This window comes from Camponotus vicinus, unplaced genomic scaffold, assembly GCF_025532165.1.
Source record: "Camponotus vicinus isolate PSW18456_S1 unplaced genomic scaffold, iyCamVici1.0 SCAF_6, whole genome shotgun sequence".
Classification (NCBI taxonomy): domain Eukaryota; kingdom Metazoa; phylum Arthropoda; class Insecta; order Hymenoptera; family Formicidae; genus Camponotus; species Camponotus vicinus.
Window position 1 is genome coordinate 10,058,323 of NW_028141978.1, and position 27,452 is coordinate 10,085,774.

The following is a 27,452-nucleotide window of genomic DNA, read 5'->3' on the forward strand; positions in this document are numbered from 1 at the left end:
TACATTACATTATACAATATAAATTTCATTAATACGTTTAAAATATCGCAAAGTAAAATTATTAGTTCCGATGGCAAGTTTCGACGAGAAAAATGGAGAGCTGGTGAGTCGGTAGAGAGATGTTTCGGGTTTCACGGTGGATTTATCTAGGATCTGTGGACGCGCGCGGGCACCTCGTCTGGTGCATAGCACAAGCTTCGAGCAACAACCGACGACGATAAATATTGCTGCGTGAATGCATGTTAATGAGCGCCGCCGCGCCGAGTATAAGGCCGCGTATGTAACATACGGGATATCGCACGTGTGTATATGTACGCGTCACGACGACGTGCTCTCTCTTTCCCGGCGTTTCTTATTAGACACGAAGACGACGGGAATTCACCTTGCGTGCTATACCGATCCTCTCTCCTCTCGTTGCTCGTTGCTTTTTCGGTCTGCTCGTTAACACGCTCGTGAGTTTCCTTCCTCGATGCCGCAGTTTTTGGTTTACTTAACGTGATACGTGATTTTCGCACCATTGTATAACGGAGAAATAAGGTACGATGTGAACGCGAAAGTAGACATTCGAGGGTTACAACGATACAAGTATCGCGAATATAACAAAAAGAATTAAATTTAATATCTTCAGATATGGATAGTTTTTTAAAGATATTTTCATATTTTATAATTTTTTTTTAATTAATGGTCCCTGAGATTTAATATATTAATTATTGAAAATAGTATATAAAATACCCTATTGTCTCTCACTCTCTCAATATTCAAGATCTTTAATTAGAACGAATTCAATTTTGGATTATCATTTTATTATATCCCACATGTGCCGGACGATAAAATACATAATCTATTGCTAGGCTGGACCGTGAAATAGCTTCGAGCCGCACCTCGCCCTTATCGTCAAAGCGTGATAATAAAGTTCTTATTTTTATCATCATTATTACCATATCTCGTCCGCCTCCGCTGTGAAAGATTATTAGTCGCCAGGTCACTTCCAGTCAACGATCTTTCAGAATAATCAACATGTAAATCGGGACCCCCGTGATCGGGGGAAGGGGAGGGCTTTTTATAGCGATCGCTGTGAAAATCCGCGAGCGAAAAAAGCGCATTATCCTCGCGCGGAGAAGGAACGAATCCGAAAAGGGGGAGGAGGGCGAACGAATCTCGCGTCGCCGCCGCAATCGCCGGGCGTGTAATAGAACGGAAACGTAATTACGGGGTTCACGGTGCGGCGTCTCGCGGTAGTCGCGTCATTACACACCGTCATCGTGGAGCAATTGTTCCTTAGGCTGCCTAGTGCTCGCGCCGCTAAATAATATTAGCGACTATGTGCAGCGTGGAGGCATCCATCTAGCGAGCGCATCGCTCGGTTGCATTCGATGCGACTGGGAGTCGCTGTCCGGTGTCTTTGCAATTAACGCTGCGTGAACGCCCGGAGGGGGCGAGGGTACACACCAGCCCCCTTTATAACTCGGCGGTCTTTTCTTCGCAAATCAATTTCCGCCGAGTTGTCCTGGACGTAGTGAAACAAAAGCAGGATGCGAAAAGGAAAATATGATATTACTTGAATAGATGGAGCATATGAAAGTAAATGGAGCAATTTGGTAGGTCAGACAATGAATAAAGCGACCGAATCTTAGTTTTCAGTCCCTCATTTGATCGATTCTTTAATGTTGAGTGCTATATATCGCACTAAAATGCACATATTTATTCAGAATATTTGTGTCAAATGTATAAATTATATATTCGATAAAATATATATAATGATGTAAGTTTTAGAATCCCTCTTTATGTAATTATAAGAAACCTTATAATGAAATAATCGAGTTTCAAGTTAAATATCTTCTCATGTATTCTCTTTGTTTTTATTTAAAATATTTGTTTTATTAATGGATTTTACGTGCTATTTAGTTAGATGAGAGACAGTATATTTTATTTATTCCGTATATGTAGATTTTAGTTGGCGAAAAAAGTGCGGTCCTCACGGAAACTCGATCTCCAAACGTCACCGGAGATTTATCGCGGCCGCGCCTTTCCCGGCACTGCCAAGGGCATTATCCCACTAAGGTTCTAAGCCGGTAATTGCATTCGCGCCCACCGCGAGCTCACTGCATACATGTACGTATCCCTACGTGATATCGTCGTGGATATTCAACGGTGGCGGCCGTCGAAGGTCGCGCGGGAAAAATCAAAGAATCGAATCTGGATCGGATAGGAAAATAATCGTTAATGTTCGTTCACTATTCTGACTCTCATGCGAAACGCCGACAAAAGGTAACCGACAAGGTAGCTCGCAAGGCACACCTGCGCACACGTAACGTTTGCTTTGCATTTGGGGATAGCGTCGAAAGATAAGCGATCTTGCAATTACGCAAGGATACTCTTTCTTTACGATCGTCGTCGTATTAATTTGTATGTAAAAGTCGTAGTCAAATTTGACTGTCTCGTTAATCGCGAAGCATACTTCCCAATCGATTCGATCCATGTTTTCGATGGATCAGCTTGAAAAAAAACTGTATTCGATTCGGATACTTGCATAATTTGAAAAATGATTTCGCCTGAAAAATCAATAGATTTCAGTTGTACGTGACCCCACTCCATATTCGTTTCTAGATTATTATCCCGAATGGAAGGATTATTATTTTTTATTAAATTCGTTATCTATTTTTCTATTAAATTCAATTAAACTCATACTTAAAGTTAAAATTAATTGATTATTAAATATTATTAAAATATTAAATTTACTTATTTAATATTTATTTTTAAGTAATTTTTTATCGCGATTTTTATTTTAACATTTTTATATAGTGCATTTTTTGTTTGCTTCTCCTTCTTCGAAAATAATCCTACAATTTTATAAAGACTTTATAGAAAGAGCGATGTGTTAGATCGACCGATTAGCAATGTCTACTCAATACTATTCGGAAACAATGGATTATGCGACGTATCACGTATATATCGCGAGACGATCGATGATCCGGTGCATTATTGCATCGCTGCACCTGACACTCGCTCGCGATCGTATCGTCGTCGTCTTGCCGGCGGCGAATAGAGGGACGAAATGTTGCGAAATTTTCAACGAAGCGACTTTATGAGTACATGGATGGTACTATGAGCGACGAAACGAGAGCTCGAGTTTCGTAGCGCGAATTGCGAAAACCGTCAAAGTGCTTGCGCGATTGAAACTAAACACCGTTACGATTGCGTAATTATAAAACGTAAAAAAAATAGAATGCAAGGAAATGTGTAAAATATATTAACTTTTCAGGAGACAATATTATCTTGATAATAAAACGTAATCAAATATAATAATCTCTCAAAAGGAAGTAACGATATATTATTTTAGATTCTATTTTTTATTATATTTTATTAAACTTAGGAAATTAATAAGCAAAATTATATATAATTGATGCTGTTCGTATAATAGAATTTTTCTGATATCGTTTAATGTGATATGATCGCATATTATTTTTCATTAACCTTAAAAACATTGTTCTTTATGCATAAATTGCGTTTGCTGTGATTGTATAAAAGCCGTTTTTACTCGCGATAACATCGACAATTAATTATCATATATTCGTTATATGTACTTTGCTCGATTTTGATATATTACCATATTTAAATTCACTTTTTCTAGCATTTTTCTCGTATTACTTTATTAGCATTTTAGTTTTCTCTGCATCTCTCAGACAGAGAGAGAATTCCATTATAAGAATTAACAATACTACTAATGCTCAGTTATAGCAAGTTACAGCTGATAGTTAACAATCGATGGAATGCGATGAAAGATAAAGCGAGTATTGTTTCGATAAATTTGTCTAATCAGAGAATAGGAATGCTTGAACGAATCTCAACCTCGATCGAACGAGACACTAGATTTGCGATGTGGGACACGTCGATACGCACCAAATACAAAGCGGGAATTAATTAAGCGTGGCAAACAGTATTTGTGGCAATTAAGCGATCCTATCTTAATTGCTTAATCGAATCTTAATTATATGTATAGGTTCTTGCTTAGATATTTGTGATACGTGATATCTGTTCGGAAATATTTCAATATCGCTCGTGACCGGCGATGAAGATTATACCGATTGATATGAGACATGAGAACAGACACATATTAGCATTTCAAGGCGAACGGACAGCACGCTTAACATTTTGCGGACTGAAATAGAAATAAATATGCCAATCTCGACGTAAATCATTCGCAAATGTGTTTTGCGGATAATTATGAATCTACCGAGAGATCTCGATAGAACGCCAGGATTAAGCTCGCCTTTAATCGTTTTATTACTCGAAAAATTCTGTAATCAGACACGCGATTATAAATCGCCCGTCGTGGAGAGGGAATAATACATTTATTGTAAACGAGGAAACTTTTGTGGCTGCGTTGAGAACAAGATTAATGAGGTGCGATTTGGTTTTGTAATTTTCAACGGCGAGATAAGGCTTATTATTCAGCCAGTCCTGAGAGTTATGGCCGCGAGCCGTTCTTGATTCGAGCGCGTTACTTCCGAGGCGCCTTTTGCTCCGTAATTTGTGAGCTTCGCTCCCCTGCAGGGCCTTTCCTGATGCGCTAGGTTCAACGATACTTTTTCAACCGCTCGAGATACACGCCCGTATCTCGCACGGACGTGGTGGATCCATTTTGTACCTTTGATATGTTACCAAATGTTGCCTATACGTCGTATCCCACTAATCATGTGTAAGATCAAGTTTTACATAAGTCAAGCCTGAGGAGAGATTCAACATTACGTCGCACGATTTTTCGGACAGACAGAAATTGTAATTACAACTTCACGATCACGTGTCGCAAAGAGTAGCTAATGTATATGTGACACACGAAAGAGAGAGAGAGAGAGAGAGAGATTGCTTGGCGAAATCCAATAATTAATATCGCGATGACCCGCTTAATCTTTCAAATGTCGTAACGTAAGCTACAACGTCACGTAAGGCAATGATTACACGGTATGTGCATGTATACATATTTAAAGGCGCATTTTTCTTCGTCGACATGGATAGCGGTATCGAGATTGCGAAGGGATACGGCAATCGAAGCGAGACGGGCTCTATTGTCGAGCGTTTTAGAGCGATCATCGCGGACTTACGTAACGGCACGATCGGTATTGTTGACGGCGAAGCGCAATAACTTACGACAGGCTCTTGAGAGCGCACACTTTTCAATGCTAGTTTTAGTTTAATTATGTGCTTTTCTCGAAAGTAACACTAGATTCGCCGCGCTTTCGATGTTTGATGCAATCATATCGGACGTATTTCGTTGAGATCGACCTCGCGAGACATAAGGATTTTAGTACAAAGAGAAATTACAAACGCGAGATTTGTCAAATTAGTTGCATCGCAATTTTGTATTCGTTTGTTGACTGAGCTCATCGATACATGTTTCTACAATCAATATTAATTCTTAAAGACAACGTACTCAAAATCATTTAGTAACATCTCTTATTAGATACATTATTATTTAATTATTATAATTAATTATTTTTATCTGAATTCTAATAACTTTTGGTCGGCGACATCGCTCTGTTTGTTTTAAATTTTAGATTATTTACTTCAAAGGCAGATCATAAAGACTCGTAGAATCCAACTTTCGTACAGCAGCTGTGCATACCAAAAGTGCATATCAAGACGTTAATTTCCGTGAGTCTTTTTAGCTTCTGTGCTTTACGCCTTTTACAATCCGAATAATTTCCTCCTCGCGAAAGGCGCTTGTATTTCGTGAAACACGATCGCGCCTTTTCGTGAGCGGCGGCGTGTAACGCGCTCCTAAAAAGGCAAATGTGGCCAATGTACGTGAAACTACTAACCAGCGGGGGGGGGGGGACGGAACGGGTTAACGAACCTCCGGCTCCGAAGGTGCCGGTCGGCAGCGCGCTGTTCCTCCTCCCTCCCCTCAACCCTCTTTTTTCCTCTTCGTCGGTCTCTCGTGTCCGTGAATTCTGCTTTTTTTCCGCTTGTCTTGCGGATCGGTAATTGTTTCTGTTGAGCTGGCCGCTACAATAGCGCACGCTTGCACTTAATTAGAACGGGGGTGCGCAGGCGCGGGGCGAGGGGTCAATAAATCACGGCGCGTAACCTTTTCTGCATGCGCGAGTCGGCGCTATTAGCTCTGCTAATTAAAGACTACCTGCCGATACTTTGTCGAGTTAATTCGAATGCCGAGTGTGCACGGGAAATCGCGCGATGGGACCCTCTATTGTTTCGATCGGCCACTTGAGCCAGAGAGAGAAAGAAAACTGGAATTATTTAATTATACACTGGACTCTACGTTACGCACATCCGAGTTATACATATAATAATTCCTAGAAAACAATAATAATATATTTATTGACTTAAACGACTCTATTCTCGAATCGAAATCCATTCCAATAGAAATCTGTGCAATATCTATGCACAATTATTCAAGTACGTTTATTTGATTCTGATGCTTTTTTATTAGAGAATATTATCTTATAAATAAAATTCAGATAAAAAAATCAGACTCAGAAACCGTAAAAGAGAGATTTAATATTTAATTATATAAAACTTAAACATGTATAAACATTATTTTTTTTATTGTAAATATTTAATTTTAATGAATTTGAGAGAATCCGATCTGCATACAAAGTTATTTAATTATGCAAATTTATAGATAATAATTTGAAATTTACAATAGATTTTATTTAACTTATCGGAATGCTGTTTGCTGTAAACATTCCAAATTATATTACGTATGACATTTATATAATAACAAACAGATAGGATATTGCACCGAGAAATTAATCGACGTTATAACGTTTCTACCAATGATACTCTACACAGTTCACTCGATTACACAATTCCTCTCGTTTTTAATTCTAATTAATCTGCTTTACTATCATAAATCTGATGATAGCCGAGAATCTGAGAGCATACGTCATAAAATTGGACTTTCTACACACGAAGGATAAGATCCTCCCTCTTGTAACAAATTTTATTTCCCCATTCATGTTTTAATCGTTCAGAATTATGCGGCGCGTTTAGTGCATGACATGGTAGAATAATACGCCTTGATGCCTTGATCGATGGCGCGCGTTTCGCGGCGCGTAATTATCCGCCTTAAAATATGCGCTTTGTTGACGCGCATTAGATCGCACTTAAAGGAACATCAGCGAGAGAAAGTTCAACTGATTTAAGGACCGGGATACCAAACGACTGATCGTAATGTGAGAGCTTGCTTTAATGTCGTTAGTCGCCGCGCTCTAAGAATAAATTACCGTCTATCGAAGTAATTGATTGACGCGTTTGCACGTTTATCTCTGCACGTTTCCTTGATATTCTTCATTTTTTTAGCGTTATAAAAAATCACATATATATTTTTACAACAACACATCGGTTTCTCCGATCGATTATTTTCAGATTAGAAGAAATAATTTTCACTGCGACATTATATATTATTCAGTTACATCGATTTAATTTAAAGTAAAAGGAAAATTAGGAAAATGTGGGACGTTTCTCTCTCTCAGAATAATTAATTCTCATTTTATTCAACTATTGCTTTTGCGAATATTCTTTTTTAAAATTATTTTTATTTAGTTAACTAGAAGCGCTTGTGGTTTAAAAACAAATCTCAGTTCGCGAGAGAAATTGGTCCGAGACACGCAAAATCCATTAGGAACTGTCACGCGCAACGGAATGCACTTGGTTGGACATAATAGCATCAACTTCGTCGAAGGGATCCCGTCATCCGTCACATTCAGATCGTCGGCGAGCAGTATTCCGCCATTAGATAATAACGTGTTGTCCTAGAAGAGAGTCTAGTTAGTCGTATCGCGGTGTAACATCGATCACGCCCCTCGTAAGTCCGGCTACGATCACAGCATAATTCAAAGCCCCCGCGAACGTTTAATCATCGGGAATCACGACCTGGCCGATCCTACCCTCGCGGTCTTCTTCTTCTGCCTTTCCTTTCTCTCTCTCTCTCTCTCTTTCTCTCGTCTCATCGTGTTCGCGTTAGTACGCGCTCTCTATAACGCTTTAGTGAGTCGATGCGACTGCACCGACTTCGAAAGGGGGAGGAGGAAGGGACGAGTCTTCTCTAATGTATTCTAATACTATGCCGCCCCGACAATAAGGCACAACTCATCCAGCATCCTCCTACACCTATGGCAATCCTCTTCCCTCTCATGGAGACCACAATGCCACAATGCTATCTCGTCGTATCCTATATGCACTTCCATTTCTCTCCTCGACGGTTCTCCTCTACAACGGCCGCGAACGTGACGAGGTTCGTCGCGGTGCATCAGCACCGCTTTCGAGAGGCGCGTTAACACGGAGTTTGCGGACTCAGCGGTACGAAGGTCGCCGACGAGGTCGTGCTCCGAGCGAAAATTCCTCGCACAACGGGGCGGGTTTAGACTAAAATCATACCTGCGGGCAAAATGTAGCGATAACGACCGCGTTAAAAAATAAAGTCTTGCTCAGGCTACGTGACGTAATCCCGTTAGAGATGGTATAATGGAAGAAGACTCGCAGGATGTCGATAATAAAATATATGTATGTCTCTCCATGCTTTAAAGAATATGAGAAAAAGCATTCTTTTGAAATATGAATATGTGAGATAAAATAATTGGGAAATTACATACAATAAAATTACTCATAGTATTTTTTATGATAATATATAATAGTATAAAATTGGTGAAAAGATATTGCGTTATTATATCCATTTCTTTGTCAATTATGCTAATTGATTTTTCTAGACATTAAATAAATTGCAAAATATCGAGATAAGAAACGAAAATATAAGAGATAATATAAACGATAATATTTTTGTTCAAAGTGCGAAGGATTGAAAGCTCTGCTTACGCGAATATAAATATATCATCAAATATAGAACGATTACATCATCGCCTCTGCTACGAAATTACCCAACTTGCCCAGATTTATGATTCGCGATCGACGCATGCAGCTTCTCGAAAAATGACGAGTAAAAGAGAGAGAGATGGAGAAGGGAAAAAAGAGCGTAAAAAAACGTTCGAAGCATCTATGCTCCTGCGTTTCGCAAACATCTCGAACGCCCAACCTTTGAAAGTGACTGGGATATGCACGTGCTGCTCTTCTTCCTAGTCTCTACCTACCTACGTGAATTAAATGCAGCGAGAGATAAAACGATACATGCATCCTTGCGAAACGACAAGCTGTCTCGCGAGAAGGAGAGTGGGGAGTCCGGCGCGGATGGCATTAAGGTAGAGGTGCATCGCGCGAGAGTGCATCTCTTGGTTGGTGGCAGCGGGAGAAGAGAGGAAGCAGATGGAGGACCGTTCGAAGAGGGACTGCATATGTAACGCAGGGCGAGGGTCGGAGTTCAATGTAGAATAGAATCAGAAACGTAAAACCTGTGCGGGATGATCCTGACGACAAATCCTTGCTGCGGCGATTCTGCATTCCGAAGGATATTAAGCGCGCCTTTTCCAATCGCGAAAATAAATAGAAATAGAATTCATCAGGATTTTCAAATAATTTCTTTTTGCCTTTAGCATTAATCGACAATTATTATAAAAAGGAGAAAGGCCATTTTAATTAATGCATGTGTAATTAGATATTTTATTGTTCTGCTATTTGCGTATATTTATCAAAGCAGTCATGTCCCTAAATGTACGTGAAAGGCAACTGCGTAAACGCATTCATTACTACTTCGTTACGGCCATCGAAATAGTTCACAGCAAGTCAGTTGCGGCAATATTGCCCGACAAAGCGTCGTTCTATGTTCGCGGACGGACATTTAATCATCGTGCTTCGTCATTGGCTCCACAATACGATCGCATTCGTAAACGTTGCCGTGAATAGTTACCGCGTAACACAGATTCGAGTTCAAACAACGCGCAGCGTTGGATGAGAATCGTTCTCCATTCGGCCGTACCATTTTCTCTCATTGCGAGTTCTCGAAATTTTTCGCTTCGCGAAGATATGCCTTCGATCTTGCAAGCGATCTCACAACAGCTCCATTCACGCGTTTTATTTCGAGCGATCGTTTGAACGCGATCCAACAGAGGAAAAGAACCTTTTTTCATTGTCACGATAAACGGTTTATTGTACGGCGATTTGAACTCTGAACTTATGCCCGATACCACGTACCATCGCGTCTTTGTAACGGCGCGTGAATTCTTACGAACGTTGTAAAAATGGTTGCGGAATCGCTTCGACATATATTTCTGCCATGCTAGTTGCAACAATACACATTACGAGGTTCCTGCCTGTTTTATTTTTTTTTTGTTCTTTTTATTTCACGGATCGTGCCTCCCTCGCATGCAGGACCGCAATGCGGGCGCAATGATTCGATATATCTATAAGGAGTGAGTCGCGCGCTTTGCGAAGGGAGGGCTGTACCTCTTCACTTAAACGCCTGGCAAGCAAAAATTTTACCTGCAGTTCGGTAGTACCCGCATTGCGGTAAATCGCCATGATGGTCGTCATTCGTCTCGATGGCCGCGCCGTCAAATCCACGATTCGTTAACGCCATAATCATCTCATCGAGTATCATGATGGAGGAACTCATATAAGACTTAAATATCCGATATAATTCGCTCCATAATGATTATATTATAGTTATTAATATCAAATCCATGTCGCTCAAAAAAATAAACGGTGCTTAACATTATTAATGCTACCGTAAAACTTAGCATGTTTTCTTCCAATAGCTTCTCCCATTATATTTTAAAATTAATTTTTATCGACGTCTCATATACATGATTATATTTAAAATAATTTCTCGTAAAATTGATATAACATCGCATGACTTTAGTAATTCGAAAACACATTATAGATGAGAAACTAGGCATCTTTCCAAGATTCCCCACGATTGTTAATGAAGTTCTCCCGCCGCTACTGGATTCCACGTGCCACGTCGAATAATTCGATGTCGAAAGAGTGAATATCCGTCGGTAGACTCTCGCTTTTCTCTCTCTCTTGTGAGGCGTGATTTATTCCGCCACATCCCGAGGAGAGGCACGACAGTGTCGATCCTCGCTTCGCTCGCCGCCGTGAAGAAACCGAAATGAATTACGCATCCACCGCGCACGAGAGCCGCTTTTTCCCGCCTCGTCCTGTGCATCTTCTCTTCCGTGACCTATACTATGGTAATTCGGCCCGTACGACCTCCCGGCTGACCTTTGATAATAACGCCGGCGCGAGTGAAAAGGCGGCATGTCGCGGAGGTGGTGCCGTAGCCACGGGAGTGGCAACGCGGCCAGGTGAGCCTCTCTCAGGTGAAGCACACAGGTGAACCAGGAACTCTAGTGCCTACCTGTCTCCTCCGCGCTTTCGCCGCGCCGCGAGATGTGTGGCCTCCTCCCGCGCCTGTCCCGATCGGAGAAACCCGTCGGAGCTAACAACTGTAAGCTGCTAGAACCTGCGCCGTATCTTGCGGATAATTATTGACAGATTTAAATTTACATCTTTCTATGAATTGTCGCGAGATAAATATATGCAACATTAATAGATATAAGTTAAAAATTGAATGAAAAAAATAGACCTATGGAAAGAAGAAAAATAATTTTAATATTATGTCAATTATATGCGTTTTCGGCGTAAATTGTAGATTATTACATTAATAGATATAAGTTAAAAATTGAATGAAAAAAAGAGACCTATGGAAAGAAGAGAAATAATTTTAATATTATGTCAATTATATGCGTTTTCGGCGTAAATTGTAGACTATTACATTTACATAATAGAAAGGTATATAATATTGAAAATATAATTATAATATAGATTGATTAGAGAAACTCTCTACAATGATGGAATGAGATTAGATAAGAAAGCTAAACATTAAATGCTTAATGTCGGCTCGACAACATTTTACATGTCATGTTACTACTACAAGGTCGGCTCATTGAATATTTCTGCCTTCACGTACGCTTTCTTTCTATTGGACTTTTATTGTACGAACGTTCTCGGGTCATATTGCCGACTGGCACGCGTTCGATTCGCTTGGTTGCGAAACAGCCGAGAAGACTTGTTTCAATCCACCTCGGTGACCCTTCGTCGACACGGTCGTTCGACGAAATCGATTGCTGCGAGTATCCGGTATATACACGGTCTATCCGGAATGGGCAAATTGCATGGAAATACTACACTCCTGTACCCCGAGACTTATTTTTGATACCTGGACATGATCATCCTTCGACCTCCACGGAAATCTTTTCTACATCTCGTTCCTCAGACATTTCATGTTACGGTACAGTGTTTTAATACAGTATTATGTGAAATATACTGCGGTCTTATATAAATTTTTAATAGCATTTTCGGCCATATTATATTTTCAAAAATATCTGTCATAGATCTTTTTAACGATCTAAAAGGTTTAATTCTTCACTTTGATATTTTTTCTTCTATAACAATATTAATATTTAAAATATGAATACAATTTAATAGAGAAGAATTAGGTTGTAGTTATATATTTTAAATATTAATATAATTAATTCCATGCATTTTTTATTTTTAAAAAATTATTTTTTGTAAAATTGTGCTTATTGTATAATAGCATGAGTTCTACCGACATTTCTATCAATTTATTAAGATAGAAATTATAATATTTTTTCTCAGAATATATTTTTAAATAAGAAGATTTTATATTTGTTTTTTAAATAAGAATTTATTATTTTTTTAGCTATTAGACCGATATTTTCTAATAACACTATCGATTCTATTTTGCAAAACTGGAGCAATTCATCGAATAGATCGAGTATATGAAAGCCATCCTGATGAAGCAATGATGTTTGAGCTGCCGAAGGGAAGCGATATCGACCGATCCCTAACGCGCGGTTACATGCCTGCTCACATATCGCGGGTACACACGCGCCCACTCGCGCATATCCACGTGCGCTCACAAGTGCATTTAAATGCCGCGAATCGAGAAGCATTCGGATAAAGGTGAATTTACACTCTCAATGATTGTCCCGAATAGGAAAATTAAGCAAGCAAAAATATAGAAAATTATGCGCGCTTTTTCGTTCCAAAAAATGATTTTCGAAAAGACATTACTCATATATATTTAATTTTTTCGTCAGGAATCATTCCCGCTAAATATAGATATTAAATTTAATAAAAGCATATTCTTGAATGACGTAAAATTTTATTATTATTTTAAAATATTAAAATATTAAATATCATAATATTAAAATTTTATTTAAAATTAACAATGGGAGGAGGAAAAGAAATCATGCTGCATTTGTAAAACAATTGGTTGATACTTCTTTTTCTAAATGAAAGATACTAAAAACAGATAGCTTCCTTAATTTTAATTTACACACTTTATATTCGGCTATTATTCACAAAAGATCGAATTATGCATCTCGAGCGCGCTAACGAAGGATTAACACTTCTCGAATGATTTTCTCGCGATGATCTTTCAAAGCGTATCGTGCAGATTCGCCTTAACGTACATTTTCCTCCGACAGAAGCGACGAGAGGAATCGCTCCAATGTGTTCGCTGCCGAGAAAGAGGCGGTTAGCAGAAGAGAAAAGATCCCTCGTGCCGCGCGACACGGGGTTTCTTTCTCCCTCTCTCCTTCTCTCTCGCGCATATACCGATCTGGCACACTTCGTGCCACACTCGGGGCACACGTACGCCGTAGCATCGCGCACGAGCTCGAAATTTACGGCACGCGAGCACGCCGCTGGCACGGATGCACGGCTGAGGCCGCACCGCGCCACGCCGGGCCGCTCCTCTTCTGCACATCGTCATCGCTCACACATCTTCTAGATTGCGCAATCACCCGTCTCTCCATCTCCATCGCAAGAAAGAGAGATCGCGGGGTACATGGGGGACGGAGACGTTGTCGAGTGGACGTGGGGAGGAGGAGGAGGAGGCCGCGATGCAAAGGAAATGATGTGTACCAGCTGCACCCAGCTCATTCCAACTGCCGAGCGCAATACGTGTGTGTTCATCGTCCCGCATATCGCTTTGTTGGTGTGTCTATTTTTAGACCCCCATGCTTCGTCGAATCCTACTGTCGATGCCCTATTGATCGAAAATGATTTTTTTCGCGGAAAATTTCGGGCAGAATTTAAAAATTGCGAACGATTTCTTCTCTTGTCGTGCAGTCGTTGTCGTTGCTTCTTTATCTTCTTTAATAATTTATTTTTTTAAGTATTTAATATTTAACGAAATGTATTGTGATATATTACTTGAGCATATTCAATTTTTTTGATAAAAATTCGATAGAAAAAGAATATATATAAAGAATTTTAAAAGATGAGAAATCTATATTCGTACGAGAAAAGAAAATAATGAGACAGGGGAGAGAAGCTACGTGTATGAATATAATTTAAATAATAAAGTGTAATTATATAATTTTAATGCGTAAAGTATCTCTTCAATATTAAATATATATTAAATTTTCGTTAATTTAAAAGATAGGGTTGAACATTCTAAAGATCTAGCATGTTTGTATTACAATCGAAATAAAAAGTATCGTGTTAAAATTATTTCAAAATTAAAAATTATCACTTTAAATTGAACGAAACATACTGTGACATATTTTATTTGAGCACATTCGAGTCTTTCGATAAAGAAAATATATACAAAGAAACTTTACTCGCCTATGTTAGTTCTCACTTCTAACGTCACAGTCATATCTCACAAGAGGCACGTTCCTCCAATGAGGTACATCGATTTTCGCATTCCGCCAGCTGAAACTTTCACCGGAATACGTGCGCGACGTGGAGAGCGTCAAGATGCGCGGCAAATCCTCCTACACTCGTCGTCCCAGCGCGTGCGCGCGCGCGAGCGAGCGAGCGAGTTTAGCGTGTGGGTTGTACCACTAACGGCGGCGGTCGAAGATCGCGTAGCTCGTGCGCGAAACGTTATTCCATAATTGGCCCTCATCTCCGAAGAGCACAATCCGATCGTTACCTATTCGTTATCCGCGATCTCGCTCGTACCATCCGTAGTTGGCAGCGTAGTGCCCTCCCGACGACGAGACACGCGCTCGGTGACATCCCTCACATAACGAAGTAAATCAGCTTCGGAGAGGAGGAGCCTCGGCCGAGCCTCTCTCGATGAAGGAGAGAGAAAGAGAGAGACGATGGGATGCTGAGCGAGAGATACAATGAGCGTATCGAAGACGGGAGAGGCCGATTCTCTCTCGGTACTTTGTATGCAGAATCTTAGTATTCCTTCTGCGTCAAATGTTAAACTCTAACCGTGTACGGGACTCTCCGCACACGTTCCGTACCCCTCGTGAAGCCTTCTCCTGTTCGATTCTTCTCTCCTGCCGGCCAATATTATGGAAATACCGGGACGGGATGGCATAACGATCAACAAGACGCGTATTTGTACCGAGTTGCGCGCCGTGAATTTCAACTAATCATGTGTTCAATGATGATATATTGATACGCTTGTCGCGAGAGCCGTATGTGTCGCATCTGCGAATCCCAACATCGAATGGTATCAATTATCGCGTTTCTGTTAAAGAATGAAAGATCCAAACATATGATATCCGAATACAATACATTTATTATAATAATCATCCAACAGCTTTGATTATCGCACAAAACAATGAAATATGAATTTTATGCATATTTTATTTAATGTAGTGTTTGTAATAATGCACCTGCTCTTCAACAGTATCAAAAATGATAATAATTATTAGAATTTACATTTTTATTAAATTAGAGGATGAATTGAATACTATTGCGCGCATAAAAATACTCACTCTCTAATCGAACTCTTCATGTACAATTCACTTGTGTATCGAAATAAAATGGAACTGTCGTGATTCTGTAGCTCGCAAGGAACACGAAAACTCTCGTATAAAATTCATGCGGCCTAGTTGTTATTCTTCTATAAAGAATGACACGAACCACAAAGAGAAAAATCGCTTAGACACGCATCAATTCTTGATGCAGGCTACTTGCATCTCCATAATCAAATTAGCCTTTGATGCCAGCTCGTCCACATCTATTATTATTAAGCCTTGTCGGACTTCTTTTTTTGCTTTATTCTTAGTCACAATGTCTTGTCCCAATTTTAGCTGTCTAAAATTGCTTGAAAAAATTTACAAAAACATTTTTTTTTATTGATTAAGGTCTTTGAGATATTTTATTATTAAAATATCGATAAGATCAAAATGATCCATATACGATCTTTAAGAGTTAAATATTATTATTGACAAGTGCAGTCATTTGATTATACTTGTCAACAGTAGTTGTTAATACGGTAATTACCATGCGACATTGTTAGCAGAATCAAACGCGCTGATACAACGCGATTTATTGTTCGATGTCGGTATCTCGGTCGTCTATCGGAACCGTCGCGGACTTGAAACTCGCTGCGCGCTTTAGAACAGCGGACCTTTAGGATACACGAATAGTAACGCAGTAGCCGAGAGGTCCGCGGGCATTTATCATCGAGACAGGACAGTGGGGAATCGCCGTAAACGCGATGTAAAAAGGAAGAGGGAAAAATGCTACGAGTATAGGGGTTGCACGCAGCACACGCGCTATTTGTCACCCTACGCTCCCTTATCTACGACCCGTATCTCTCTCTTATCCGCGACACAGGCTAGGTCTCCTGTCTCTCGATGCCGGCCCGCGCGATCTTATCGCGCTTCTCTCCTTTCCCTCCGGTTATCTCCTTCCGTTTTATATAACCGCGACTTATACTCTTCTCGGAATAAATTTTCAATGCTCAATAGTTATCACGCCGACAAAGTAACGCCGCGCCGTCTCGCGTTTAGCGTCGACACGCCTCCCACCACGAAGAAGTCGCGTCGTGTGACCTCCCTTTCCGCTAAACACGAGAACGAGATTTAGTCGCTGTGTTGCTAGCTTTTTTTTACCGCGATTCTAACATATCGCGTTTTCAAAGAGAGACAAGTCGAGAGAAACGGCGGCCCCGTCGATCTGCAAAGTTTCCTTCAAGTAATATGTATAATGTCGAGAAAAGTTAATGTAGAGTAGCGTGATATTTTCAATTAAATGCGAAGCAAGAGAAACTTATATAAATTATAGATCCTGTTCAGTCTTACTTAAGAGACGTTAATACTCGAGTATATACGTGAATGACTTTTCAGTCAATTGCTTTTATGATGAAATCTGTTAATTAATTTTTATATTATGCGCAGAACATTATGCTAATAGGAATATATTTTATATATTATATACAAAACATGTGTATAATATATTTTATATATCAAACGAGTGATGCTTGGAAAAGCAATGCTCAGTAAAATTAATGTTTTGAAGAAAATTATAATTCAATATTTTTACATGAAAATAATAAAATTAAACAACTTTTTTAAGCCAGTATTTTTACATATCTTTTCCATAGCAATTAAATGTGGATTAAATTTTACAAATTGAAAATAAATATATAATATATATTAAAATACTTTTCGTGATGCTGTTTGGGGTTAACCAGATGCAACTTTGATGCCCAGCTGACTTTGCAGATGCGAGCGCGCGCTTTCATACTCCACTCTCTACAATTCAGAGAGGGAATAATAGGAAAGGGCGGGAAAATAAGTGGAGTGGGCGGTATTTCGCGGGCACGTTTGTATAGAGTTTCTCTCTGCCTCTTGCTTTGTTTCGCATAACACGCGTACACATAACGTTTACCTCAACTCGCCCGTGAGCGATGCACCGCGTGACACGCAAGACGGATGGTTTCGCATGCGTATTTGCACAGTGTGGAGGCACGTTCTAAGCGCGGATTTCCTCCTTTCCTGTTTCCCCGGAAAATGATCTCTGACCTTCGTCGCTGTTTTTCACACGAAAAATCGCGCACGCGAGAAAATCCTCCGTCGAACAAGCTAGACGGGAATTAATTAATATCGCGTATGCCTGCCGGCCAAGACCAAGAGAGATTGATTTGACGCGCTTGAACGGTGCGTTGCCGGAGAGAAGTAACAACTCGCGTGTGCTCATTGTTAACCGCATGTTATTTTAAACACAGCTGTGTCATGGACTGCAGAAGAATATATGTCAAGGTGTACTCGATGAATCATCTTGCGTCTCATTTTTAGTCATTTATTCTCTTCTAAATTATATAATTATAAGATAATATATGGTAATATTATTTCAACGAAAAGAAAATTTCTTATTTTTATTTCTCTTAAGAAATTTATAAAAGAGAATAGCGTTGTTTGTCTTATGAAAAATGTAAAAAAGCTAATATATAAAACGTCAAATTCATATTTATCCAGAATAAATACGAAATATCGCGTATCGAGTATCATGCGGATATATTATACACCTAAGTCCCCCGATTCACGCGGAAACTCACGAGAAACACGCGTACCCGTGGGCGCTCGCCCATAAATGGCGATACGCGTATAAAATTTCGTACCGGTACCCCGCGGGACGCCAATTATACATGTATACCACTGCTGTTTCGCAACGGCGGCAATGAAGCTCTAATGACGATCGCTGTCAACCGTCGCGTCGTACGCTAAGACCGTAAAGTTTTCGAGATCTCGGATCCGTGAAACACTCCGGGGCGTGTACGCGCCCGGTTATTTTCGAATCGCACGCGTGCGTGCATAAAAGATGCATAAGAAACGACGCGCATATACACGGTGTAACACAGTTCCGTAATCGGCATCAGAAATTACGCGACGCAGGAAAGAGGCTGTGCACGAAATGCAAAGGCCTGGTCGTGCTTGAATACATTTGCCGCCAAGTTGGAATAAAAACCGGTCTGACTAGGGCGAAACACCGTAAAGCCGAGATACTGCATCGCGAACGTGATGCGCGCGGCACGCGGCTGACATGCGACGAAGGCGAACTACTGACGGATACGCGGACTAATGAACGTGGCGCTTACACGATTGCGCAACGATACCTGCATTAACATGCGCGAGACATTTTGATTGCTATCTCGATATTTTACCTTTTATTTAGACCGGTTGCTTTGATTTCATTAACTTTTTATCCGGAGCACTTCAGCACCGAAGGAAGCTAGGCTCTATGCACGTTCTGTAAGATAGGAGAATTTACAGATATGTAAGCATTTCGCTCTCTTTTATTGTAATCTCCTCCGCGATTAAGATAACGAAATTTAAAGTTTTTAAATTTAATATTAAATGTAATAATTTAATATAAAATGTATCGTTATTCTTAAAATTTACATTGAATTAATCGTCTTTCAGAATTAGCTAAATAAATTTAATGAAAATTCTTTTACTTTCACGTTTCATTTTTTCGATCTTTCGTGAGGCATTGAACTAAATCTCGCAGAAAGAATTGAATTTTTATATTGATTTCCATCATTGCGAGATTATATGTATCATTCCATTCCTTTTGCTGCACATTTTCCAAGATCGATATCCACGAATAGACTATCCTTTTCGCGTTTCATCTTTTGTGAGATGATCATCGATCAATGATTTCTGTGGAAAAGTATCTAGAATCATGAGGACCACGGGAGGCGATAACGGTAGATATAGCTTACGGTGAAAGGTCGGGGAATGCCACGGCTTTACGTCAATTACATTGATATAGTGTCCTCTGCACTTGCCGTTCTTATCGATATACCTCTGCTACTGCCTTCTCTTCCCTTATCAGTGTATGAGATTTTTTTCTATACCGACGTTATCATTCGCAATCTTAACTTCTTCTATTCTTTTATATTTTTTTATGTAGAACATAAATAGAGAATTTCTATAATTCTTCTTTTTATTATATAATTTCTTTAATCATTTATAACTTAATAGAGAATTAAGTATCTGTATAATTGTATATAATTATCTGTATAATTGCTATAAATATATATAGACATCTAATAATAGAATATTTTGTCCAATTATATTAATCATGAAATTTTAATAACATTTTCAAAAATTTACAGAATTTAGACTTACAATAAAATCTGAATCTATATCGATTCACAATTGCAGCTTCTCTCTCTGTAATTACCTTATCGTTAAAAAATATAAATGACAAATGTAGGTTACATTCTTTATTACATATTTCTTAAAAAGTATATCTATTTAAAATATTCCTGTCATAATTAAGGAATCTACCCTTTCTATCTACCCTCAAAATCACTCTCGAAGACAGAATTGCTGCATCAAAATGGTCCCTATACAGTTTTGTCATACCACATTGAAAAAAAATTTCAATCTCGCGCGTGTGCGGGATGATGCGTGCACGCACGCACGCACGGTAGCGCGTAATCGGGCTCGTCGACATTAGCCACGGGTGCATACGCCGCAAGAAGCAAGGTTGACGCTGCATGGCGCCCCATGCATAATATTTCTGCGTCGATAACTCGCCGCGGTGTTTGCTCCGAGTGCCATGCAAGAAGAGCATCTCGGCCGACAGCCTCCTCGACGCAAGAAAGCTTGATTAATAACGGAATAATAATACAGTTTCTTCGACCGGCAATACAATGTCGTAAATATGCAGTGGCAGCCTTCTTGCGGTCTCTCCTCCTCCTCTTCCGGGGCTCGGTGCATTACGAATACACGTGTAATATTAGTCGATCGGTTTCTTATTAGGGTGCAAGAAGGTATCATACTCTCGTGTAACATGATCTTGCTTCTTAGGTCCTTTAATCAATATTAACGCATATTATTTATCAATATTTACGCATTCGATATTTTAATATTTCTTGTTATCTCGACAATAAAATAATATATTCAAGCTACTTGTGTTTTATGTCTGAAGCGTTATTTGTGATATATTTTCTCGCAGGATTTCTCTTTTTCCTCGATAATTATGAAATATATTCGATTTAATCAATATTAACGCATATTATCAATATTTACACATTCGATATTTTAATATTTCTTGTTAGATTTATCTCGACAATAATATAATATATTCAAGCTACTTGTGTTTTATGTCTAAAGCATTATTTGTGATATATTTTCTCGCAGGATTTCTCTCTCTCTCCTCGATAATTAATTATAAAACATATTCGATTTAACACACACATATGATTCGTTCAAAATTTAATTCATTTTTAACTATCATAACATATATTGTATTGATTAAATCTGAATTTTTGGGGATTTACGCTTATATATCAAAACAAATTTTGACCGCGACAAACTATCGATCTATTTCACTGAATATTTTTCGTGGATTATGCCAAGTAAATTTTCGATCGTTCTTCGATCGCGATTCTTCTTGACTCGCAGCGTTTCCCAAATACATAGAAACATGCCGACGAGTTGTAGAGGTTGTTCGAGACATGATTTATCGCCGCCCTTTCGTCCCTTCCCGCCCGCGAATTCCCCGCAAACGCACCGATTAAGCATGCTCGTTAAAGGTGGCGAACGCGTCACGCATTCGACCGACGATTACGCCGTGACGCAATTTCACGCGCGGCTCATTAGCGATGTAATTAATTCGAAACGCGAAACGCTTTAAACTTCGTGCACATCCACGTTTAAGAGACGAAGCGTAAAACATTCTTTTCCTCACGTCTTCCTAGTTAGCAGAATGATTTAACACGCGCATTATTCTCTTCCGCGAGAGATTAAAGAGTTTTGTATAATATGTGCGACAAAGTGCAAAGAAATATTTTTATTAGAAACAAAAGGTACCGAGGTTGCAATCACAGCTTTTATCAATTTCGCTTCTAGTCTGTTATTTCTTTTATTAAATATGGAGCGATATGTTGTAAACAGCTTGCTATTATAATTACATCAATATAAATCTATGTATATTTTAATTTCTAATTTAATTTTTAATATCTAATCTAATTTTTAATATCACATTTATTCATACATCATTGAACACTTTACATAAAAAAGGAGGAAAAATAATTTATTTACGATTTACTTACTCTCTTGATATTCATAAAAAAATATAACGTATATTTTTCGTCTGTTCCAACAATTGATAACACGATAAAAACTAACGAGACGAATTTCCTATTCAGTTATGTTGCTGCTTCCCACGTTTAACGTTAGCTCATTTTTCCCATTCGAGTTAACCGATTTCCAACGGACGGCGAGCGATTATCTCAAGCGGAGGATTTTTTTCCCGAGTGGGTGCAACCCTCCGGTCGGAGGAATTATGCATCGCGTGAGCCGAGACCGCTCCCCGAGCTTCTTGCTCAGTAGCTTCCTCGGGTCCGGGTTCTCCCATAAGTCATCCTAGGTGTTTCTTCGGTAATGACTCGTTCGTCCCACCCCTCCCACCATTCTCTTCTCCGCGGCTTCTCGTTTTACTCATCACGAGACGGCTTGTGCGGTAGCCGAGCCGCACCGTCGCGAATTAGGATCTCGTGTCCTCGCATCGGTCCCACCGGATCGCTGCATATCCTCTTCGTCGCGTCGTGTCCTCGTCTTCTATCCACGCCAACGGCGATGTAATTATTGCCACGAGACGTTCCACTTCGCGCTTCAAGTGAGAAATGCTCTCTTAGGCAATACCTTTTATGTACGGCGATGACACAACGACTGTTGTAACGTTGCCGAGATATAATTTTTTTGGAGGTCCGAAAATTTAATTAAATATATTTATTCGCACGTAAAAAAATATTTAAAAGCTTTTGGCTCTACTATGCGATAATTGCATACCATAAAGTGAAACGATAAATACGATAATTGATAAAAGATAAAATCTTTATGTATATGTCTGAGATACGATACGTTTGGCGCAGGTGCGTCGTATTTATCGGCTCGTTCGTCGTCGACCAATGGTCGAGGAAATTAACGTTACAATCCGCATGAAGGTCGTACGATAATGCGATGCGTACATCTCCGGACAGGCTGGAATGCCGGCTTAACGGGACGTTGCGACAGTCACAAAATGCAATTTTTATCGGAGTGCCTAACGAAGATCAGGAAGTTCCGTGGAATGTTAGCGACCTGTCCCTACGTTTATGTCGAAGACAAGTCCTTATCCGGGATCGTCGATCGCAGGATTAACCTTTAGAGAAAGTTCAGGCGATCCGTCAGTACGTATCTATTTTAAAACACAATTACAATGAAAAATATCCAATATTAGTAGACATTTTTGAGTTGTGAAAAATAATGTCATAAAATTGAATCTTTTTCGAGGAAAGAATATTATTGAACATCGTCACATATATGACTTGACAGTATCGTGCATATAGGTTTATATTTACGGTAAACTGCAATGTTCTAAAAATAAATATATAAATATTGTAAGAAAAATTCGAAAATGTCATAAATACTTGGCCAAAGTGTAAAGCTATTTTCTACCCATTATATGATAATTTATGTAACGCGAGTGTTTATTCTGCACCGAAATTGAAACGTTAATCTTTAATTAGCGACAAATTCCATTCGTCGATGCGCAAATAAGATCGCTTTTAACCGCTCTTTAATTGTAATAATTAATTATACGCATGCCTCTTGGGAAAGTTTTATCGGTTTATCTCATGTAATTATCTCCATATATTGTGAGATGACCATGATTATCATGAATTACCCATTCCAAATGTACTATAAAATCAACCCATAAAATCTAATTAAAATATTTAAAAACGTAATATTTTAATTAGATTTTACGGGTTAAATTGCAGTAATAATAAAATTAATAAATTCTTTTATATACTTCACAGAAAGAATGGGAACAAGAATAACTTTTTCTAATAATTAGAAAATAAAGATAAAAGAAAAAATAATTATTGCGCAAGTTTTTAAAATTTATAATAAATTATCAATCGTTATTATTATTAAAAATGCTAATATCCGAGAAAAATTAAATAGCTTTCAAATATTATCTAATAATTTTTATATGCAAATCTGATGGAATTCGTGTACAGTGAATTTGCTTCGAGATCATTGTCACATATCGCGAAAAATACAATCTGGCTAAAGTAAATGCGTTCCATCCCTTTAGGGAAACCAGCCACGGGAATGTGATAGCGCGTGATCACGCGATCGATATATACAATTTCATACCTGTGGTATGAGCATCAAATGGTGCGGTAATGCGCTCTCCCATTAAGATATTAAGAAATATTGAAACTCGTAACATTAGCGACAACGCGGTTGCTCACGCGACGGCGAGCACCAAGAAGAGGTTGTAGGTTTCTTTCTCCAGCAAATTACTCGTCTGATTCAGCGCTGCTTGAAATTAAATCCACTTGAGCTGGCATTTAACTACTGCGGCATGAATCTATCTTTTTATCTCTCTAGTTTTTAGAAAATCTTAGAATTCTTTAGGAAAGATGTTTGCGATCGATCTTCTTGCGTTCTTCACTTATGCAGGGTAAGATTGCAGTTTCAATTTCATTATTAATGATATCCGTTTTGGACTTTCTATTTTATCTCCATCAAATTGTGACGCGATTCTTTCAGTCTTTTCTCCACTTTTTTTATGAAAATTGCCGGAGAATCGTAGCGGGAGAGACCGAGATAATAACGGAGTCACCGGAGAAGGCAAAGAGAGACAGACCCCTCCACACCACCCCCACTCGGGCAGCGGAGAGAGGCTATTTTACCGCTAGTCCAAGGCAAGATAGGATGACCTACTTCAACAGGCTCCTCCTAAGTAGAGGGGCATCCACTGCGGTGTTGATTTCTAATCGGAAAAGTCTCGTCGACCGACCGGCCAATCCGCATCCGTCCCGGTCCGGCCGCGCTCGTTTTGCATCAGTCGCGTAAAAAAAACAGGGGATACCCGACCAATCGGCGGACGATCCGCGACTGCAACTGACGGCATTTGCATACGACGACGAAACAAACGACCGCCCGTGAGATTGCCGTGACGTTGCTGCTGATGCATACACGACGATGATGATGACGGTAACGGTGCCATTGTTTTTGGTGCGAACGCGAGAAGCCGTTGCTAATCTTTGTCAGGTGATAATCAGAAATAAATACGCATAATTTGTATCTGTGTATGGCGCAAGACAATTGAGAATTCATGATTAGAAGTTTTATTCTGATCTATGATAAAGCCTTGTTAGATCGACGCTAAAGATTGGCAGGAACAAAACGCTAGTAATTGCGTTTGTGGACCAACAATATAGTTGATGAAATAGCGCAGCTATCGATCTGAAGCATGATGACGCATCCAACAATGCATCTCGAGCTATCTTTCTTTTTTTTTTTTAGTCTTTGTTGTTTTTTACAATGCAAGATTATATTTGCGAAAGAGCGAAAATTCAAAATCTTTTATCTTTAATCTCTCTGAGAATTAACTGCGTCGAATATCAATGAATCATTATTAATTCGACATCATAAATTTATTTTGTAATGATAATTACTGCGACGATGCATCACGTTGCATCGGAAAAAGACTAATATCCGAAGCTTAAAATTTGATTAATATTTTTCATTTCCCCAAATTTGTCATGTTTAGTCCCTCGATATTTTTACACTGACGTATGCGGTCAATTTCCTTTTCGTCTTTTACTCGGCGCGAGGATGATGTCTAGCGAAGTAACAATTAAGAGATCGCGGCCCACCGCGCGAAGCGATCCCTTAGACAGGTTCGTGGGAAACGGTGCACCCGACGCCGAGAGCGTAGAACGGACCCCACTTCGACACCGCTCGGCTGACCGTTGTACATCGTTAAAGACGCGTCATTAAGGTTAAACGCCGCTTGTGGAAGCAGCGCGCGCTAGCCCGGTGTCTACGCTCGCGCTCGGAGCAAAAGATCCGCACTTGGATCCGCAAATAACGAATTCACATTGGATGGAAGCGACGAGAGAGGAAGAGGGAGAAAGATATCTCCGGGTTCCGTCGCGATACCGGTCGATGGACTGGTACCGTTCCGTCTTTGACCTCTGCTTTTCTACGCGAGTCATCATTTTCTCGTTATTAGGTTTGCCCGCTTTTAAGCGGGACGTCGTCGCTAAAGCGACCGTAATTTATATATGCGATGTTTTGCTAATATCTAACGTTACCGCTGCATTAATGGCCAGGAAAAAGATAAGCTAGAGATCACAGGTGACCTTTGTTTTTTCACGTTATGCGTTAATTGCATTAAAACACCTAATTTTATTGCGATTTGCAATGAAATTCTGCGAAAAAACTGACGGTCTGTATTTTAATTTTCTCTATAATTTTTTCCTTTCAAATTTCTCCACTTTCAAGAATATCCTCTGAAGCGAAACATGTTTTCTGGAAACGATATGTTAATTTCTCCTTAATTACGTTTGAATAGCATTCAGAGAGATGACATCTTTGCGTTGTCACATAAATCTTAGTTTTTTAGAACTCGCAGGATTAATCTTTATAATTTTGCATCGTTTTATCTGCTTTCAAGATAATATTAAGTCTCGATTGCAGGAGACACAATGTCAAATAACAAATATATTAATGATAGATAAAAAGAGGAAGGGAAAAGCACGCGAGAGAAAATTGCTTGCAACTTATTCGTAATGCAAAATAGCAGCAAATCATCATTTTAACGAGCCTGCTGACATGTGTAAATGTGTTTGTGTGTAATAAGAAATAAAAGAATATTCTTAGAATATTCTAAACATATTCTCGAATACCATATCTCCTCTATAAAATATTGTCACTAAAATCAGACACACACACATGTGAATTCAAATCCTTTAGCATTTATTTCTAAATCAGAAAAAGATTTGATTCTGCTCCAATTCATGATTTAACGGAAGCTGTCGATAATTTAGAGTCGATTAATTAATTAAGTTCAACGATAAATCTTTGTGACGCTTCGATATATTTCTCAGGATCGATCAATATCTAATTGCACGAATCAAACTGCGATCGATATTTTTCTGATTGCACAGTCGGCGATAATAATTTTGCCAGCGTTCTTGCGCAAATCGGAATATCACTGGTCGAACTACTCGCCGTTCTCAGCGGCATTAATCTCTCCCTTGACTCTCCCCCCCCCCATTGCTCCTTCTTTGGTTTTGAAATATCTCGATCGAGGCGTTTCGGAAGGATAAATAGACGGGGAGTACCTTTATGACGAGAAATGTCGAGGTCCTCTCGAGCTGGGAATGAGTTTGCCAGTTTCCTCCCACAAGCTTCGACCGACGGTCCGCTCCTTTCCTCCCTTTCCGTCTCCGCGACTGGCCTGTCAGGGAGCTTGCGACTATTGTTTTGCCTACGGCGGATCCTGGTTGCCACAAATTTGTTGCCTTGCAGCGTCACGATCTCTGCCGAGGGAAGCGGGCAGAGATGCACCCCGCCGGCACGAGCAAGAAATCCGCCCGGCATTTCAATTCGCACGCTCGATTTGCATTGAATTTATTTCTAAATTCTCGCAATCGCACTTTTCGAAACGTATTTTTCATGTATCTATTTTGCAGGTAAAATCTCGTACGAAAATCAGAAATCATGTAAAAATCCATATAATATTTTTTAGAAGATTGTATAAAACTCTCTTTGGATATATTTTTTAGAACTCGTAAAATTTTTATATAACTTTAAAGTATGGACCAAAATATTTCAAGATTAACTGTATCATCCATTGTCGGGATATTTTAATTATGCTGCAAAATTTTCAAGTACTAGTGATTTTAAGATCGCTCTCTACAATATTATCTCATCGAAAAATTCGCGCGGTGA

At 39.3% G+C, this 27,452-nt stretch overlaps 1 protein-coding gene across 1 annotated transcript in view; it reads left to right on the top strand.

Annotated features, from left to right (window-relative positions):
- LOC145973047 (uncharacterized) overlaps positions 1–27,452 on the top strand; it is a 299,775-nt gene that overhangs the window by 166,295 nt on the left and 106,028 nt on the right. The window lies entirely within an intron of this gene.